Source organism: Furipterus horrens, unplaced genomic scaffold (assembly GCF_987537825.1).
Source record: "Furipterus horrens unplaced genomic scaffold, mFurHor1.1.pri manual_scaffold_2, whole genome shotgun sequence".
Lineage (NCBI taxonomy): Eukaryota > Metazoa > Chordata > Mammalia > Chiroptera > Furipteridae > Furipterus > Furipterus horrens.
In genome coordinates, this window is record NW_028327172.1 from 46,556,064 (window position 1) to 46,575,285 (window position 19,222).

At 39.9% G+C, this 19,222-nt stretch overlaps 1 long non-coding RNA gene across 1 annotated transcript in view; it reads right to left on the reverse strand.

Annotated features, from left to right (window-relative positions):
• Positions 1 to 18,906, reverse strand: part of LOC150018487 (uncharacterized) — a 30,700-nt gene extending 11,794 nt beyond the window's left edge. Inside the window, exon 1 of the long non-coding RNA XR_016509205.1 lies at positions 18,840 to 18,906. This is a non-coding gene — a long non-coding RNA (uncharacterized LOC150018487). The remainder of the gene's footprint in view (positions 1 to 18,839) is intronic.
• Between the last annotated feature and the right edge of the window lie 316 nt (positions 18,907 to 19,222).

The window sequence follows — 19,222 nt, forward strand, 5'->3', positions numbered from 1 at the left end:
TTAGATCTTTATCCCCGACACTCTTCACGTAACAAATTACTTTGTGTCTCTGTGATGGGCACTCTACCAAGCCCTGAAAACATAGTCATGGACAAGTCGGAAACAGAACCTGACCTCATGGAGCTTTGAAAGGGAGAAGCAACCAAATAAATAACGTTGTAAACAGGTATTTAAGGACCATGGTGATCAGCCTTACATGGGACCTGCAAGAGGGCGTTGGGAGAGAATGTAGGGGGTGGCTTAACTGTGTTGGGAACCTTGGGGCTATGGTAAGCAATTTGTCATTCTAAAGACAAAGGGAGGCTGATGAAGACAATTCCTATTGTTACAGAGAGCTCACTAGCACAGACACTAGGGAAAGCCGGAGCCCTCATCACACGCGCATGTCCGAAGGAGATTGTGCAGATATTACCCTCTTTTTCAGATGAGGAACCAGCCCAGGGAGGTAAGGTGATTCACCATGACCACTGCACAAGTTGGTGGTGGCATTTGATCTTTGAAAGTTTAGCCCAGTCCTTTCAATACCACATTACAGAGGTGAGAGATGTTTCCCTCTTAAAACCTCCATATGCTTAAGTTTTTGAGCTGAATATCTTGTAACAGAATTCCCATCTGAAAACAGAACGTCTTGTAAGCAACTTTTAAGCAAGTCTGAGAAAGACAAATTTCTCCTGAGCATGATGCTTGCACTTTGGGTAACTACAACCAAATCTTTGATGTATTTTAAATTATCCTTAGGATAGATTCCTAGGAACAGAATTACTTTGTCAAATAATATTCATTTTTAGAAACTCTTGATGCATACTGTCAAATTGCCCCCCCTAAATTGTACCAGTTTTGATGCTTATCACCAGTACCTAAGGATGACTTTCTCACTGCTTCAAGTAACAGAGAACAATCTAATTTAACTTAATCAAAAGTGAATTGTCAGAACACGAGGCAGCTGGAATGCCCACCAAAACTTTTGATGTATGCAAATAAACCACATGCAAATTAACCTGGTCCTAGTCCCTCCTATAGGAAATGAAAATGAACTTTGCTTGTCCCAGAAGAAATGTTGAGGGACCTAGCCCGATATGTTGACTGGCCCTGTGAGGGAAAAAGTAGGGAGATATAAATGACCTACTGGATGTGTTGATGGGCGGGCTCACCCTAACGTGAATGTGTGTTTGGCAAAGTGTGGAGATGGTGCCTGCAGATGCTTAAGCAGGCGATTCCTATGAGCCTATGGGGGTGACCAGGAGTTACCTTTACCCTGCTTCCATTGCCCTTGAGTCAGTCTGGGTGTTTCCTCTTCCCTCCAGTTCTCTACCCACTCTTCCTTCAATAAACCTGGTGTTTAATCCCAGAATGGTCTCTGGGTGATTTCTCAGAGCAAGGCTACCTGACATGAATAAAGCTGAATTTTGGATATACTTGTTCTGTTCATTTAGAGACAGGAAATACAACTAGGCTTTGCCAATTTTAATTGAGGTGTGCAAGCAAGGCAGGAAACTTGCTGAGGCCTCGGAGGGAGCCAAAATGTACCTCACAAGCGGTCTGCCCATTCCCTCATGGCGAGGCACTGTGTGCAGCTGCTGCTGCTCAGGACGTGGTGTGGTTCCTGGAGACATAAGCAGCTCTAAGAAGCTGATAGAACTCTGTGCATTTAGGGCCTTTAAAAGTACTGAGAAGGAAGAAGACCTTTCTCCAGCAGAAGCTGCTCTGATGGGGAGAGGAGCAGTGAGTTACCACCGCCAGCAGAATCGAGAGGACAAGCGTGGGTTTGGCATCTCAGAAAGTGGGGACATGATAGAGGCCCAGGAGTCAGGGAGTTTGGTGGTTGGAGTGACAGGCCTGTGTCTTAGCTTCTCCAGTGTCTTGCACAGAGTAGGGTGTTCTGGGTATGTTTTAGAGCCAAGTGAGCTTTCAATAATTTGCTAATAATTCAACAAATATTTAATGTGCTAGACAGTGGAAATAAAGATTAGGATAACGTGATTCATGCCCCCACAGAGCTTACAGTCTAGTGAGGATTAACAATAGGCAATAAGCAATTGCAATATATCAAGAGAAGGGCTACGAGAGAGTACAGGGAACCATGAGAGCATATAGTAGGGAGCCCCACGTCCAGGGAGCCCCAATGACAGATATGGTCAGACTATAAGGTACATTCCAATGAAGACAGAGACAGTACAGTATTCCCTCATTTATTGCAAGTATTATGTTCTAGACTCCCCCCACCCCCCGTGATAGGTGAAAATCCGCAAAGTAGGAACCTTATATTTCTTTTAGTATTTATATATATTTTAAGGCTTTATAAACCCTTCCCACACACTTATAAACATCCCCAGTCCCTTATTAACTTTTTTCACACTTTTATAAACACTGGTAATGTTTTTCTTTAAGTATATTTTATTGATTATGTCTTTGCAGTAGTTTCAATTTTTTTCCCCTCTGCTTCCCTGTGCCGAGTACCCCCTCCCCTCCAGCAGTCCCACCCCCTTAGTTCATGTCCATGGGTCATGCATATAAGTTCTTTGGCTTCACCCTTTCCTATATTCTTAACTTCCCCCTGTCTATTTTGTACCAACCAATTTTGCTTCTTAATCCCTGCACCATTTCCCTATTTCTCCCTCTCCCCCCTCCCAGCTGATAACCCTCCAAATGATCCCCATACCTATGATTCTGTTCCTATTCTAGTTTGCTTAGTTGGATTTTGTTTTTATTTTTTAGATTCGGTTGTTGATAGTTGTGAGTTTGTTGTCATTTTAATGTTCATAGTTTTGATCTTTTTCTTAAGTAAATCCCTTTGACATTTCATATAATAATGGCTTGGTGATGATGAACTCCTTTAGCTTTACCTTGTCTGGGAAGCACTTTATCTGCCCTTCCATTCTAAATGATAGCTTTGCTGGATAGAGTAATCCTGGTTGCAGGTTGCCTTTCCTCACATTGAATACTGCTTGCCAGTCCCTTCCTGCCTGCAGAGTGTCCTCTGAGAAATCAGCTGATAGTCCTATAGGCAACCCCCTGTAGGCAATTCTCTGCCTCTCTCTTGCTTCCCCCAGGATCTCTCTTTATCTTTCACCTTTGGCATCTCAATCATGATGTGTCCTGGTGTGGTACCCTCTGGGTCCAAATTGTCCAGGATTCTCTGTGCTTCCCGGACCTGTATGTCCATCTCCTTTGCAAGATTTGGGAAGTTTTCCTCACTTTTTTCAATTCTTGCTTCCTCATTCTGCACTGGTTGACTGTTTTTTTCTTCCTTATATTCCAAATCATTGCTTTGAACCCCGGTTTCCTTCCCTTCACCGTTGGTTTTGTGTGGATTTTCCTTCATTTCACTTAGCATAGCCTTCACTTCTTCTCTTATGCGTTTGCCATACTCAAGCATATCTGTCAAGCCTGTGAGCATCGTTATCACCAGTGTTCTGAATTCTGTGTCTGTTAGGTTGTCTATTTCCTCATCTGTTAGGTTCGCTATCTCGTTGTTGCTTAGCTCTCCCACTGGAACCTTGATCCGTTCCTCATTTTGGGCCATACTTTTCTGTCTCCTCATTCTGACAGGTTCCTATCTTTGTTTGCCTCCACATCCCAGGTAGAGCTGTCACTCTTCTTACGTTGTAAGGGGCAGAGCCTTAGGGATTCGTCAGTACAGGGCAACCTGTTTCACCACGTTGTGGCACTGTATGTGGGAAGGGGTCCGAGAGGAAACAATGCCGCCTGCCCACCACTTACCCCTTTTCCAGGCACCTCTCCCACTTCTGCACGGTACTGGTGCCCCTCTAGCTGCTGCCTGGCCGTCATTCCCAGAGTGGGTGGGTCTGTGGACATTCTAGGACCATGGGGGCCCTTTAAACAAGTGGACTCTGCTGAGAGACTGGCAATTTCTGCCTCCACCCCAACCCCCAGTGGTCTGCACAGTCAGAAGCAATGAGGCTTGATCTTCCCTGGTTCTGGGACCATGAGTTGCGAGGTCTGGTGAGGAGCTGGGAACACTCTCCAGGTGTCCCTCCTGACTTTTTAAAACCTGTGACTGCGCCTTCTGCTGACCTGCCACTGCCGCCACCACCACACTGCATCCTCTCCGCCCCTCCTACCTGTCTGGATGAGTGTGTTTTCTTTATATCTTTGTTTGCTGGACTTCCATTTAGTTTTATTTTCTGGAACTTCTGGTTGTTTCTAGTTTTGAGGTAGTTGTATTCCTTCTTAGTTGTGGAGGGAGACGCAGCGTGTCTGTCTCACTAATGTTCTTAAACATATTCTACACTCTTAAACCTATGTAACTTTAACAACATACATATACAGTACTGCAAAATCCCATGATACAGCAAAAAATTCACAATAAATAATTAAATATAATATTTTAAAAAATCCCACAATACAGTGAGGCCGCGATAAGTGAACTGTGATGTAGGGAGGGACTACTGTATACCCTGCTCACTGCTGTATCCCAGTATCTATTCCCTGATGGGTCCTCCATAAACATCTGATGAATGAATGAACACAAACATGAATGAATGAAGTGATGTCTAAATCGGTAAGCCAAGGATAGGGATAATGTTCCATGGAGGGATAAAGGCAGTGTGAAGGGCTGGATAGATTAAGAAAGTAGTTTAGCTTTGGCTGGTGTGGCTCAGTTGACTGGGTGCTGGCCTGCAAACTGAAAGGTTATGGTTTGATTCCCAGTCAGGGCACATGCCTGGGTTGCAGGCCAAGTCCTCAGCTGTGTGCATGCAAGAGGCAACCGATTGATGTATCTCTCGCACATGTTTCTCTCCTTTTCTCCATCCTTTCCCCTCTTTCTAAAAATAAATAAATCTTTTTAAAAAGTAGTTTAATGTGTCTAAAACATGGTCAAGGAAGCTCAGAGTGCCAAAATTGAAGACTGAAGAAGTAAAAGGAGGTCTGGTCAAGGAGGGTCTTATAAGCCATATTTAGGAGTTCGAATTTTTTCTTAAGGGAAATAATAAACACTAGGAAAGTTATTTAGTTAGGAAGTTATATATTTAGATGATAGCAATAATATAGATATTACATGTCAGTTATATACCAAAGACTTTACATATACTATCTCTTAATTTAAGAACCCTGAGGACTTCTGGCCAAAATGGAGGCATAGACCAACACGCTCTCTCTCCCTCCACAACTAAGAAGGACTGCAACTACCGCAAAACCAAAAATAACCAGAAGTTCTAGAAAATAAAGATACATGGAAGTCCAACGTATGAAGTCATAAACAAGTGGTGCTCGTCCGGACGGGTAGGGAGGGCGAAACCATGGCTGAAAGATCGAACTGTACTGGAGGCGACAGCTGCAGCAGCGAACAGCGGGACCCCGTAACAGACACTCGTATTTAGGGGGAGGACAGAAGTGCTTGGGAGCTGGCCCTGGCTGCAGACCAGACCCGTCAGCTTGCAATTCCAACGTCAGGGAAGGCAGACCCCATTGTCTCAGACTGTGAGTCCCGGAGGGCAAGGGAATAGAGGAGGAGGCTCCCGGTTCCTCAGTGGAGAGTAACAGCAGGACTCCATCTTGGACTCCCACCCCCACAGTATGGTGAGAAAGGTCACCAGGTTGTGACAAGCACACGGGGCCCCGCCCAGTGTAGTGTAGGAGGTGTGACAGCGCTCCACCCAAGAAGGAAAGATAAACTGTCAGAATGGCAGAATTAATGATTGAAATACCAATCACACAGCTAACAAAAAACAAATAAAAGACTTGACCGATGAACAAATAGCAAATCTTTCTGAGGCTCAGTTCAGAGCTATAGTCATAAGACAGCTTACAGACCTAACGGCGGGGTTGAATCAAGACAAGGAAGGAATGAAGGCTAGTCCTGCTGAAATGAACAAAAATACATACAAGTGGCGAGGAAGGGAAAGCCAAGGACCAAATCAACAAATCGGAACATTGGGAGGGAACAGTCAACCAGTGCAGAAACAGGAAACAAAAAGTGAGGAATATGAGGAGAGTCTCAGAAACCTCTGGGACAGCTATAAGTGAATGAACATTCGAATTATAGGATTGCCAGAGGGTAAAGAAGAACTAGAAATTGAAAAATTATGTGAAAAAATAATGAAGCAGAACCTCCCTAACTTGGGGAAGGAAATGAACTTACAGGTCCAGGAAGCACAGAGAGTTCCGAATAGGCTGGACCCAGGGAGGACCACACCAAGACACATTATCATCAAAATGTCAAAAACTAAAGATAAAGAGAGAATCTTAAAAGCAGCAAGAAAGAAGAGAAGAATTATGTACAAAGGGGTCCCAATTAGACTATCAGTGGATTTCTCAAAGGAGACTTTACAGGCAAGAAGGGACTGGCAAGAAATATGCAAAGTAATGAAAATCAAAAACCTACAACCACAATTCCTCTATTCAGTGAAGCTGTCATTCAGAATAGAAGGGCAGAGAAAGTGCTTCCAGGACAAAGTAAAACTGAAGGAGTTTGTTAGATCCAAACCACTGTTACATGAGAAGTTAAAGGGACTTGTTTAGAAGAAGGATCAAAACTATGAACATTAAAATGAAAACTGTATCACAACAACCAACAATAGAAACTAGGGAATCTAAATAAAGGCAAACTAAGTAGGCAATGAGAGTGGAAAAAGAATTATAGGTGTGGGGAACATATTGGGGGGAGGTCAGTGGGGAGGGGGAAGGGCGAAAAGGGAGGGAGATGATGCAGGAATTAAGAAGCATAGTAGGAGGGAGTGGAGTAGACAGGAAGATGTTGAGAAGAACTATGCACAACCAATGGGAATGGACTAAGGCGGGGGGACAACTGGAGGGAGGGAAGGGTCACAGGGTAGAGGGGAGCAGGGGGAAAAGAAATTGGGACAACTGTAACAGCATAATCAATTAAAAAAAATAAAAAAATAAGAACCCTGAAAGGTATATGTCATTTCCTATTTTATACATGAAATTATGTGGCTTATCAGAGGTCAAATAACACATCTGGGATTGAACCCCAGGCCTGACTCCAAGCCTGTGCATTCTTTCCACTCTATCCCACTGTCCCCATTGTTCCTGATGCTCTCACTTTCATTCCTTGTTATAGACAATGGCCTTCACCTGGTCCTTACTTACAAGAACATTCTTTAGCCAGCCATGTCAGTAGCTTGTTAGGGCAACCTGAAGCCCACAGGCTGTACCATTGCCGCTAAATCTTTGTCATGTAGAATGGTAAGAGTTTGTGGCTTCAGGTGTGATTCTTCACTGGACTGTGCTGCTCTCCTGTTAGCCTTTCAATCGCATCTGCCCAATACAGATCTTAACACACTGTAACATAACCACAGTACAAAACAGCAGCCATTTGCGAGCCTCTGCAAATGCTTCAAACACTATTAGAAATTCATATATATTATTTCTTTTCATCTTAGCAACAATGTGTTAAAGTAGCTATTATTAGTCTGATATTGACATGAAAGAATTGATGCAAAGAGACGTTAAATGACTTGTCCAAGATCACACAGTTAAAAAATAGAGGGATATCTACTTCTGGTTGTGGGGAGTAACTAGTGCTGAATTAGCCCTCCCACCAAAAACAACTGTAACACTGGATGCAACATATGAAATAATTGTTTTCAGACGTGGGGCAACAGGGAGAATAGGAACATGATCCCTAATAGAAAGGAAACAGATGCAATGTACTGCATTATCCCCTAAGTTGGAGGCATTTCCTAGACCTGGATGCAGGGAAGAAGAGGCCAATAGAACATTTGCTAAGATCAGGAGACAAATCAAGGTCAGGGTTACTGAGGCCGCTGAAATTTCCAGGGCAGGGTTTCAGAGAGAATGGAGCTACACAGAAAAGGAGTTCCAGAAAAAAAGTAGAGGCGTCCCCTTCACAGCCATAGGAAGACACTCCATAAGGCCAGGCAGAGAAGAACTACTGAAAATAAACAACAATCATTACATGTAGAGACTCGAGATATATTTGAACTATGTATAACTAGCCAGACTACTGAGATCTCACTGGGTACTCCATGCATTCAGTAGAGCTCTCAGAAAGGCCCAAACTGTAGGCTATCCTAGATGCATCTAACGAAGCTTTAAAACCAGCCACAAAAAGATCAAGCTCAGGTGGAGGAAGGTATGGGGGATAAATGGTGACAGGCAGAGACTTGGCTTCATGTGGTGATCACACAATACAGTGCACAGGTGATGTGTTGTGGAATTGTGCACCTGAAACCTGTATAATTTTGTTAACCAGTGTCACCCAATAAATTCAATAAAAATTGAAGAAAAAAAGATTAAGCTCATTCACAAGTAAATTATCTACCTGCCAGAGCAAAACTTAAGACCCTACTAAGGAAGACAAAATCCAGACATCCAACAATGTCTGGCATAAATAAAATATTAGTAGATATGCAAAGAAGCAGAGAGATGTGACTGCTAATCAGAAGGAAAATATTTTAATAGAAAAAGACCCATAAATGACAGTAATGTTAGAATTAGCAGACGAGGAGCTTAAAATAGTTATAAATATTTTCAAGGCACTAGAAACAAGTAGAAACATAATGAGAGAAAATAAAGAATCTCAACAGATAACTGAAAATTATTTTTTAAAGGGTCAAATAGAAATTACAAAACTCAAAAATATAATAATTAAAAAATTTACTGCCTGATCTACAGATTCAATGCAATCAAAATCAAAATTGAGGAAGTTAGTTTTGGACATGGACAAACTTATTGTAAAGCTTGTATGGAGAGATAAAAGATACAGAATAACCAACACATTATTGAAGGAGAAGAACAAAGTTCAAAGTCACTGCCTGACTTCAAGGCTTACTATAAAATTATAGTAATCAAGACAGTGTGATGTTGGTGAAAGAACAGACAAATAGATAAATATAATGGAATAGAGAATCCAGAAGTAGACCCATATAAATACTGGGTTGGCCAAAGAGTCCATTATATTTTTTCCCATATGATGGCTCTAGTAGTGCTTAGTTGTCTTTAACTTCATTTGAAACAGTTTTCTTAGATTTTATTGTGACACCTGTCATATTAACATGCAGTTAAAAAGAACACTTATAAAAACTGGTGAATTTTTGTGTAGCCATATTAATATTGAAGATGAAAGAAGATATGTAACATTTTTGGCATATTATGCTTTATTATTTCAAGAAAGGTAAAAACTCAACTGAAATAAAAAAAAATTGTGCAGTGTTGGAGAAGGTGCTATGACTGATGAAATTGTCAAAAGTTGTTTGTGAAGTTTCTTGGTACTACGGACATTTTGGCCAAATAATTTCTTTGCTGTGGGGCTGCCTTATGCAGTGGAAGATGTTTAGCAGCTCCCTTGGCCTCTACCCACTAGAAGCCAATAGCAGGAAATAGCCAACATACTCAAAATACCCAAATCAATAGTTACTAGTGAAAATAAAAAATATGCCTTATTTTATGGAAAAAACATAACACGACTTTTTGGCAATACAGTGGAGCAAAGATATTCCTTTCAATAAATGGCATGGGAACAACTGTACATTCACACACTCACACACACACACACACACACAATCTAGACAGACCTTACACTGTTTACAAAAATTAACTCTAAATGGATCATAGACCTAAATATGAAGCACAAAATTATAAAACTCCTAGAAGCAAATGTAGGAGAAAACCCAGATGACTACGGATATGGCAATGACTTTTTAGATACAACATCAAAAAACATGATTCAGCCTTGCCTGGTGTGGCTCAGTGAAGAGAGCACTGGCCTGTGAGCTAAAGGGTTGCCGGTTTGATTCCCAACCAGGACACATACCTGGGTTATAGGCCACGTCCCTGGTTGGGGACGTGCGAGAAGAAAACAATCCATGTTTCTCTCTCATATCAATGTTTCTCTTCTCCTTTTTCTCCCTCCCTTCTGCTCTCTCTAAAAAATAAATATATAACATTTTAAAAAAACCATGATCCATGAAAGAAAGATTTGATAAGCTATACTTTATTAAAATTAAAAGTTTATTCTCTGTGAAAGATACTGTTAAGAGAATGAAAAGTAATTAACAGACTGAGAGAAAATATTTGCATTTGCTATACCTGATATAAAACTGTTATTTGAAATATACAAAGAACTCTTAAAACTCAGTAATAAGAGAACAAACAGCCCAATTAAAAAAAGGGCAAAAGACTTAGACACCTCAGCAAAGAAGACACAGTAAATCCTCACTTAACATTGTCAATAGGTTCTGGGAAACACTGACTTTAAGCAAAACAACATATAACAAAACCAATTTTACATAGGCTAATTGACATAAACAAGAATTGAGTTCCTACAGCATATTTCTGGTCACATAAACATCACCAAATTTCTGAAGCCCAAACACTTCTAATATTAAACATACAAATAAATATGAGTTATATATACATTTAAGAAAGATTAAGAAAAACAAAGACAATAATTATTTTCCAATTCATTTATTCTAGTTCAGGGTTGCAGTGGTTGGAGCCTATTTCAGCAACTCAGGACCCAACCCAGGACAGGACGCCTTTCATCACAGGGCCACTCACACTCACACACACACTCACTCAAATGGGGACAATGCAGACATGCCAGTTAACCTCACATGCATGTTTTGGGGATGTGGGAGGAAAGTGGAATACCCAGAGATGGAGACATGGGGAAGTCATACAAACTCCATAGAGACAGTAGCCCTGGCCAGGAATTTTTTTCTTCTTCTTCAAATTTATAATAAAATGATATGGAACAAAATGACATTATTCAAGGGCCTGCTATATAGACATGGCAAACATCAAAATATACTGCACATTATATATTATTTAGGAATTACAAATTAAAAGTGAGATACCACTACACATTAGAAAGGTCAAAACCCAAAACACCAACATCAAATTCTGACACAGATGTGGAGCAAAAGGAACTCTCTTTTACTGCCGGTGAAAATGCAAAACTGTTTAGCCAGTTTGGAAGACAGTCTGACAGTTTCTTACAAAACTTACAAAACTAAACAGTTGTGCCATGTGATCCAGCAATTGTGCTTTCTGATTTTTATACAAATGAATTGAAAACTTAGGTCCACATTCAAAAACTTATGTCCACACAAAAACCTATACATGGGTTTTTAGGGCAGCTTTATTCATACATGAAGTAAAAGCTAACAGAACTGGCAAAAAGTAGATACATTCACGATTTAGGAGGATTTAGAATGATGGGGGCAGGACTTCTGGAACGGCAGAGGAAGGAGCTCAGAAAATCAAAAAACCAAAACATTAAAACTGGACAAAACTGTCAAAACAGAAGTGACCCAAGGCTCACAACAAATTGAAAAGCATATTCATGAAAAATACTACTGAGTATCCTGTAAGAATAGTGGTAGTCTATGACATCTTAGCTTGTGGCTACTCCTAACCGTTCCCCCCACACCACCACCCCAGGTCAGTGACCATGGTAATTGTTCCACAGAGAAAGGCAAGCCATGAAAAACCTGCAGCTTTACTTGGGAATGGGCTCATTTTATTTGGAGTAGAGCTTAAACAATGCCATGCCCAGGGGCATTGAAAGAAGCAGTAGCAATCTCAGTGACAAAACAAAACAAAAAAACCAGGGAAGGCCAACAACTCAGCTAGCTTAACATTGAGGTCCTGTTGGGGCAAACAAGGGATCAGAAATTTTTTTAAAGAGATTTCTTTATTTTTAGAGAGAGGGGAAGGGAGGAAGAGAGGGAGAGAAACATCGATGGGAGAGAGAAAAATCCATCAGTTGCTTCTCAGATGTGCCCTGTCCAGGGACCAAACCTGCAACCCAGGCATGTGCCCTGACCAGGAATAGAAAGGGTGACCTTTTGCTTTGCAGGATGACACTCAACCAACTGAGCAACACCAGTCAGGGCAGGACCAGAAATTTAAGAGAGATAGACAGGGAATAAGACAGCCATAGTGGGCCTTGACAAGCTCCCCCACATCTCTGGCAAAACAAATGAGCAGGAGAGACCAAACAGTATCCTGTTTCTGGTGAAACTTGAGATCGTGCAGCCAGGTAAAGGGAACGTAGGAGTGCCCAACAGAAAGTAAAAGCTGGGGCAGACTTGTAAACCACCTAAATTTTGAATGTACTATCTAACCTACGCAAAGATTTATCACAGAGCCATTGAAGAAGGTAGAAATATTATGGGCTCCGTGTGTTTAAGCATAGCTTCTGACCAATCATTGACTGACTACTTAGCAAAATTGACACAAATGCAATCCCTAGGAGGAAAGGCTTAAAAATAAAGACAAGAATTAAAGAAAAAAAGACCTTAGTGGTTATACACTGCAGGCTCCACAGACTTAGTCCAGGCAAATTACTAAACAAACAAAAGCAACAACAACCTCTAGGGGGAAAATATCAGATATCAGAATTTCTAGAATATATTATCTGACAAAACCAAAAAACAAGACATGCAAAGAAATGGGAAAGTGTAATCCATATTTGGTTAAAAAAAAAAAGCAGTGAATACAATAATAGCAGTGAATAAAAGACTTGAAAGACCTTATCAACCAATTTGACTCAACTGACATTTACAGAACACTACACTCAACTTCCGAATACCTGTTCTTTTCAAATGAACATGGAAGAGAAACTGTATTTTTACAAAATTCAACTGTTATTCTCAATAAAAATTAAAAGAAACAACTATCCAAAAATTAAAGATAGAGCAAAACATCCTCAATAAAGGAGAATCTATAAAAACCTATGCTAAATATGATACACTTGGTAAAATATACACTTTCCCACTAAGTTTAGAAACAAGGCAATAATATCTGTTATCATGAATTAATTCAATATTATACTATTTAAGATCCCAGCTAATGAAATAAGAGAAGAACATTAAGTACAAGGCATATAAATCTAAAAGAAAGAAGTAAAATTGATTTTATTTTCAAAGAATATGATCATATACACAGAAAAACTTAAGAAAGCTACAATAAATGAATTTAGTAAAGTGACAGAATGCTAGGACAATATGCAAGGATCAACTGTATTTACATATACTAGCAACAACCAATTAGAAAATAAAAATTTTAAATACCATTTATAATAGCATTGAACCAAAATATTTCATGATAACTATAAAATATGTGCAAGACATCTATACTAAAAACTACAAAACACTTAAAAGAAAATTAAAACAACTCATAATTAATGAAGAGATATACCATATTCATGGATCAAAGAAATGCAGTATTGTTAACTTGTTAATTCTGCCCAAATTGATCAATAAATTCAAAGCAATATTAATCAAATTTCTAGCAGTCCTTTTTAAAGAAATGGAAAATATAAAACATCTAGAATAAGGCAGTCTTGAAATAAGACAGAGATGAAGAATTTATCTTATCTGATATATCTAGGCTTACAATAGTGTTACAGTAATCAAGACAGTGTGATACTGGCATAAAGATGGAAAAAATAAAATAAAGATCAATGGGGCAGAATAGTTAGTCTAGAGATAGTGAGTGGTTAACTGATTTTTATCCAAAGGGGAAAATACAACTCATTGTGGAAAGAAAAGTTTGTTCAACAAACAATGCTAAAAACACTGGCTGTGAAAGTGTTCTCTAGAAGAAAACAGGTTATTTTTTTGATCTTTGGATAGGCAAAGCTTTCTTAGCCAGCATACAGAAAGCAATAACCATAAAATAAAAATCAATAAAGTGGAATCCATCAAAATTTAAAGTTTAATTTAAAGCTTCTGTTTATTAAAAGACATTATTTAGAAAATGAGTAGGGAAGTAGTAAATATTCGCTATACATTTATCTATATATCATCTATCTATTTATCTACCCATCCATCCATCTGTCTCACAAAGGACTTCTATCCAGAATTTATTAACAACTCTTACAGCTCAATAGTAAGAAGACCCAATTAAAGTCCACTTAAAAAGATGGGCAAAAGCCCTGACCGGTATGGATCAGTTGGTTGGGCATCATCCCATAAAGGGAATGTTTGCTGGTTCTATTCCTGGTCAGGGCACATACCTGGGTTGCGGGTTTAGTTTCCAATTGGGGTGCATAGGAGAAGCAACTGATCAATGTTTCTCTCTCACATCAATGTTTCTCTCCCTCTCTTTCTCCCTCCCTTCCCCTCTAAATAAATAAAAATATTTTTAAAAATGGGCAAAAGGTATGAACAGATTCTGTACAAAGGAAGATATACAAATAACCAGTAAACCCATGAACAAGTGCTTAATATCATTATTCATCAGCAAAATATAGGTGAAAACAACCCTGAGATACCACAACATTTCCACTAGAATGGCTAAATTTAAAAAGACTGCCAACACCTAATTTGGTGAGGATGTGGAGTAAGCAAAATACATTGCTGGTGGGAGTGAAAAGTGTAGTGATGCAACCACTTTGAGAATTGGTCTGGAACTTTCTTGTAAAGTTGACATGCACCTACCAAATGACCCAGCAATTCCACTTGGAATTATTTGCCCAAGGAAATGAAAACATATGTCCATATAAAGATTTGTACAATAATGTTCATAGCAGATTTATTCCAAACTGAAATAGTCCAAATATCTAACAACAGGTGAATGAATAAACAAATTCTGCTATATTTATATAATGGAATACAACAGCAATAAAAAGGAATGAATTCTAACGAACACTTAAATAAATTTACTACCAATTCTTCACAAACTCTTCCACAAATCAGAAGAAGAGAAAACACTTTTTAACTTATTTTATGAGGTTATTGTTACCCTGATACCAAAGACTTAAGAAGAAAACTACAGACTAATATCTCTTGTGAATATAGATGCAAAAATCCTCAACGCAATGCTAACAAACTGAATCCAGCAATACATAAAAAGGATTATATACCGTGGCCAAGTGATATTTATTCTGAGAAATGTACAATTGGTTTAACATTTGAAAATTAGTTAACATAATACATGTAATCAATAGAATAAAGGACAAAATCACATGATTATATCATTAGAGTCAGACAAAGCATTTGACAAAATTTAACACTATTTTATGGTTTTTAAAAACTCACTCAAAAAATTAAGAATAGAAGGAGATTTTCTCAACCTGATAAAGGGCATCTATGAAAACTCCCAGCTAACATCATACTTAATGGTGAAAAACTGAAAGCTTTCCTCTCATGATCAAGAACCGGACAAGGATGTACATATGCTTTTACCACTTCTATTTAACATTGTACTAAAAGTTCTAGCTAGAGCAACTAGTCAAGAAAAAGCAATAAAAGGGACCTATATTGCAAAGAAAGACGTAAAACTATCTCTATAGTTAGATGACATGATCTATGTAGAAAGTCTTAAGAAAGCCACTAAAAAACTATTAGACCTAATAAACAAATTCAGCAAGATTTCAGGATACGAGATTAATATACAAAAATCCAGTTATATGTCTTCAAACTAGCAATGAACAATCTGAAAATGAAACTAGAAAACAATTCCATTTAGAATAGTATCAAAAAGAACAAAAATACTCAGAAAAAAATTTAACAGAAATACAACATTTATATTTGGAAACCCACAAAGCATTGTCGAAAAAAATTAAAGACCTAAATAAATGAAAAGCTATCTTGTGTTCATGAATAAGAGAACTTAATACTATTGTTAAGATGGCAATAGTCCCTACATTGATCTACAGATTCAATGCAATCTCTATAAAAATCCCAATTGGCTTTTTTGTTGTTGTTGCAGAAATTGACAAGCTAATCCTGAAACTCATATGGATATGCAAGGGACCAAGAGTTGTCAAAAACAATTTTAAAAGGAAGAACAAAATTGGAGGACTCATACTTCTTGGTTTCAAAATCTACTGCAAAAATACAGTAATCAAGACAGTCTGATACCAGCATATGGATAGACATAGAGATCAGTGGAACAGAATTGTTAGTCTAGAATTAAACCCTTATATTTATAGTGAACTGATGTTCAATAAGGATGCCAAGACAATTCATGGGAAAAGAATAGTTTTTTTCAATAAATGGTAGTGCAATAACTGAATACTCACATGCAAGGGGATAAAGTTGGGCCCTTATATTGTACATAAAAATTAGCTGAACAGGGTCTAGGGGTAGGAGGAAACGGGGAACTCTGAGTATAGAGTTTTAATTTTGCAAGATTAAAAGTTCTGGAGATTGTTGCAATAACAATGTAAATGTACTTAACAATACTGAATATACACTTTAAAATGGGTAAGATGGTAGATTTTATGTTATGAATATTCACCATAAGTTTAAAATTTGTAATAAAAACATTTAACTCAAAATGGGTCATAGGAAAAAGACAGGGGTAAATCTTTGTGACCTTGGGTTAGACAAAGTCTTCTTAAACACCAAAATCATAAGTGACAAAAGAAAAAATAGTTCAGTTGGACTTCAAAGCACATCCTCAAAAAATAAAGACTACCTACAGAATGGAGAAAATATTTTGCAAATTAATTTATCTAATAAGGGAACTATCCAGAATACATAAAGAACTATTACAACTTAATAAAGAAACAAATAACCCAGCTGAAAAATAGACAATCTTAATAGATATTTCTCTAGAGAATATATACAAATGGCCAATAAACACATGAAAAAATGCTCGGTATCATTATTCATTAGGGAAATGCAAATAAAAATTACAATGAGAAACCACTTTATGCCTACTGAAATGGCTATAGTAAAAAATGACAGACAGTAACAAGTGTTGGGCCCTGGCCAGTAGCTCGGTTGGTTAGAGCTTTGTCCTGACCCACGAACATTGTGGGTTCAATCCTGGGTCAGGGCACATACAAGGAATCAACCAATAAATGCAAAAATAAGTGGAACGACAAATTGATGTTTTTTTTCCCCTCTCTTTCTCCTTCCCCTCCTAATATAAAGTAGAAGTAAAATTAAAAACAAAAAACAAAAACAAGTGTTGACAAGGCGATGGATAAATTGGAACTCTCATGCCTTGCTGGTGGGAATGTGAAATGGTGCAGCCATTTTGGAAAATATTAAACCTATAATTATCACATGACCCAGGAATTCTGCTCCTAGGTATATACTTAAAAGAAATAAAGCATATGTTCACTCAAAAGCTTGTATACAAATTATCCATTATAACCAAAAAGTAGAAACACCCCAATGTCTGTCAACTGATAGAAAGATACATGGGGGTGGGGTGGGGGGGGTTGCTGGGGGAGGGGTGGTGCTGGGCAGAGGGGAGCAAAGGGGAAAAAATTGGAACTATTGTAACAATATAATCAATAAAATATACTAAAAAAAAAGATACTTAGAAGATGGTATGTCCATACAACAAAATATTATTTGGCCATGAAAAGGGATGAAGTACTGATGCATGCTACAAGATGAATGAACCTTATAAACATTACGCTGAGTAAAAGAAACCAGACACACAGGCTATATATTATCTAACAGTGAGAGGCAGAGTAGACTGGAAAGATATAGTATACAATCAGTATTTGCTGGTTGAATAAGTGAAATAAATAAAATACCCAGACTTGGCCAACAGGATTTAAAAGATGTAAGAAATGAAACTAAGATAATGCTGAGTTCTCTAAGCTCGGTGAGTGAGGGGCAGGTGGGGACATTAAGGAGACCTCAAGAAGCATGGTCGAACCTGAAGGGCTCAGGTGCCAGAGGGAAGCACAGATTTGAGTCATTGGCTTAGAGGTGATGGTTAAGTTCACCAAGGGAAAAAGTTCAGAAGTGAAAAGAGCAGAGTCAGGGCCAGCTGAGCCTTCTGCCCTTTCTTGTTTGTGGGGGAGGGTGTCTGAAATGGGCATTTAAGTGACACGATGGGTGTTTGGTGCAGGGGAAAGAACGGAGGCCTTGAGTCAGAGGATCCAGATTCTTTGATTTAGCTTCATCTTGCTGCATGACCTTGGGCAGCCGATCTTACTGAGTGAGGCTCACTTTCCTCACCTGTAATCAGGGATGACAATGCCAGCCCTCTCTCCCTCCCCAAACTGCTGTATGGAACAAAAGGGAGAATGCATAAGAAAGTGCCTTGTAAACCGGAAAGACTCATCAAATGTAAGGAATTATTACTGCAGCGGGACATGCAGAAGGCCAATAAAGTGGATTTGGTTGCAGTAAGCACAGGGGTTACTTTCTGTTTCTTAAAAGAAAAAAAAAGAAAACCCAGCAGCAGCAAGTACTGCCAGGTGCACAGCGTAGTTTTTCCAACTTTGTAAAGCAAATAACAGAGAGGGGCCAACTGGCTCATCCCAGGAGGCCTGTCTTCACCAATTGAATCTGAAATCATGACCCAGGGACTAGCTTCAGGCACCAGCCCAGAACAGCAGGACCTGCCTGGCAGGGTGGGGCCCAAGGAGCACGGGGCCAATGGAGGTTGTCCACATGGCCAGACACCTGGTTCTTGGGCTCCTAAAGCTTGGAGCTTCCTTCAGCTACCCTGCACCCCCAGCCAGATGTACTCCTTAGAGTCCCAGGTGGCCTGTGAAGGGTGCTGCCTAGCCCCCAGGCCATGTTCAGGAGTATCACCTCAGGGTCAGGCAGAGTAGTGACATGGCTTCACCACAAAATAGGCCAGGCTGGGTTTCTATGGCTCCCCAGGTGGCCGCATTGTGTCTGCCAAAACTGCTGGACAAGGTCCAGTGCAGGAGGCTTGTGGAAGCTGCTTCTAGTTCTTTCCAGACCCAGAGACACGTCCCCCCAATGCCTGGCCTCATGTGAGCCCCTGCAATTTGTGTGCCAGCCTGGAGACAGTACTCTCAAATGGCACTTCGAGGCAGCCACTCTTCTCAAACCTTCCTGGCCAGGACTAGAGAGGACCTTAGTGACCCCTCTGCCCAGCCTGCCCACCCCCATTTTCAGTTGAAGAACCTCAGGCCCAGAGAGGCAGGAACTCACCGAAAGGTCAGACCAGGGGAGCTTCTCCAAGACCGAACAATGGCACTGAGAGCAGAAGTCAGCCCTCGGCGTCGCGGCTGTCCGCTACTCCTCTCCCTCCTTTCCCTGTTACTGGTATTTTCCAGTCTCTGCCCTTGGGGCCACTGCCCTCTCACCTCTCTCTGCACTTCCTGGCCAGCCCTGTGCAGAGGTCTCCACCTGAGGCTAGGAGTCTGCTTTGCGTCTGCCCAGCCCTGGCCAGCTCTCTGCTGTCCCAGAGCTTCTCCCCCTGCAGCCGGGCTGGGGCGCGGGGGAGGGGAAGGCGAGGTCAGGCGATGCAACACCAGGTCCAGAGCGAGCATAGGAAGAATGTCACCTTTTTAAAAACAACTCTTCCGTTGAGA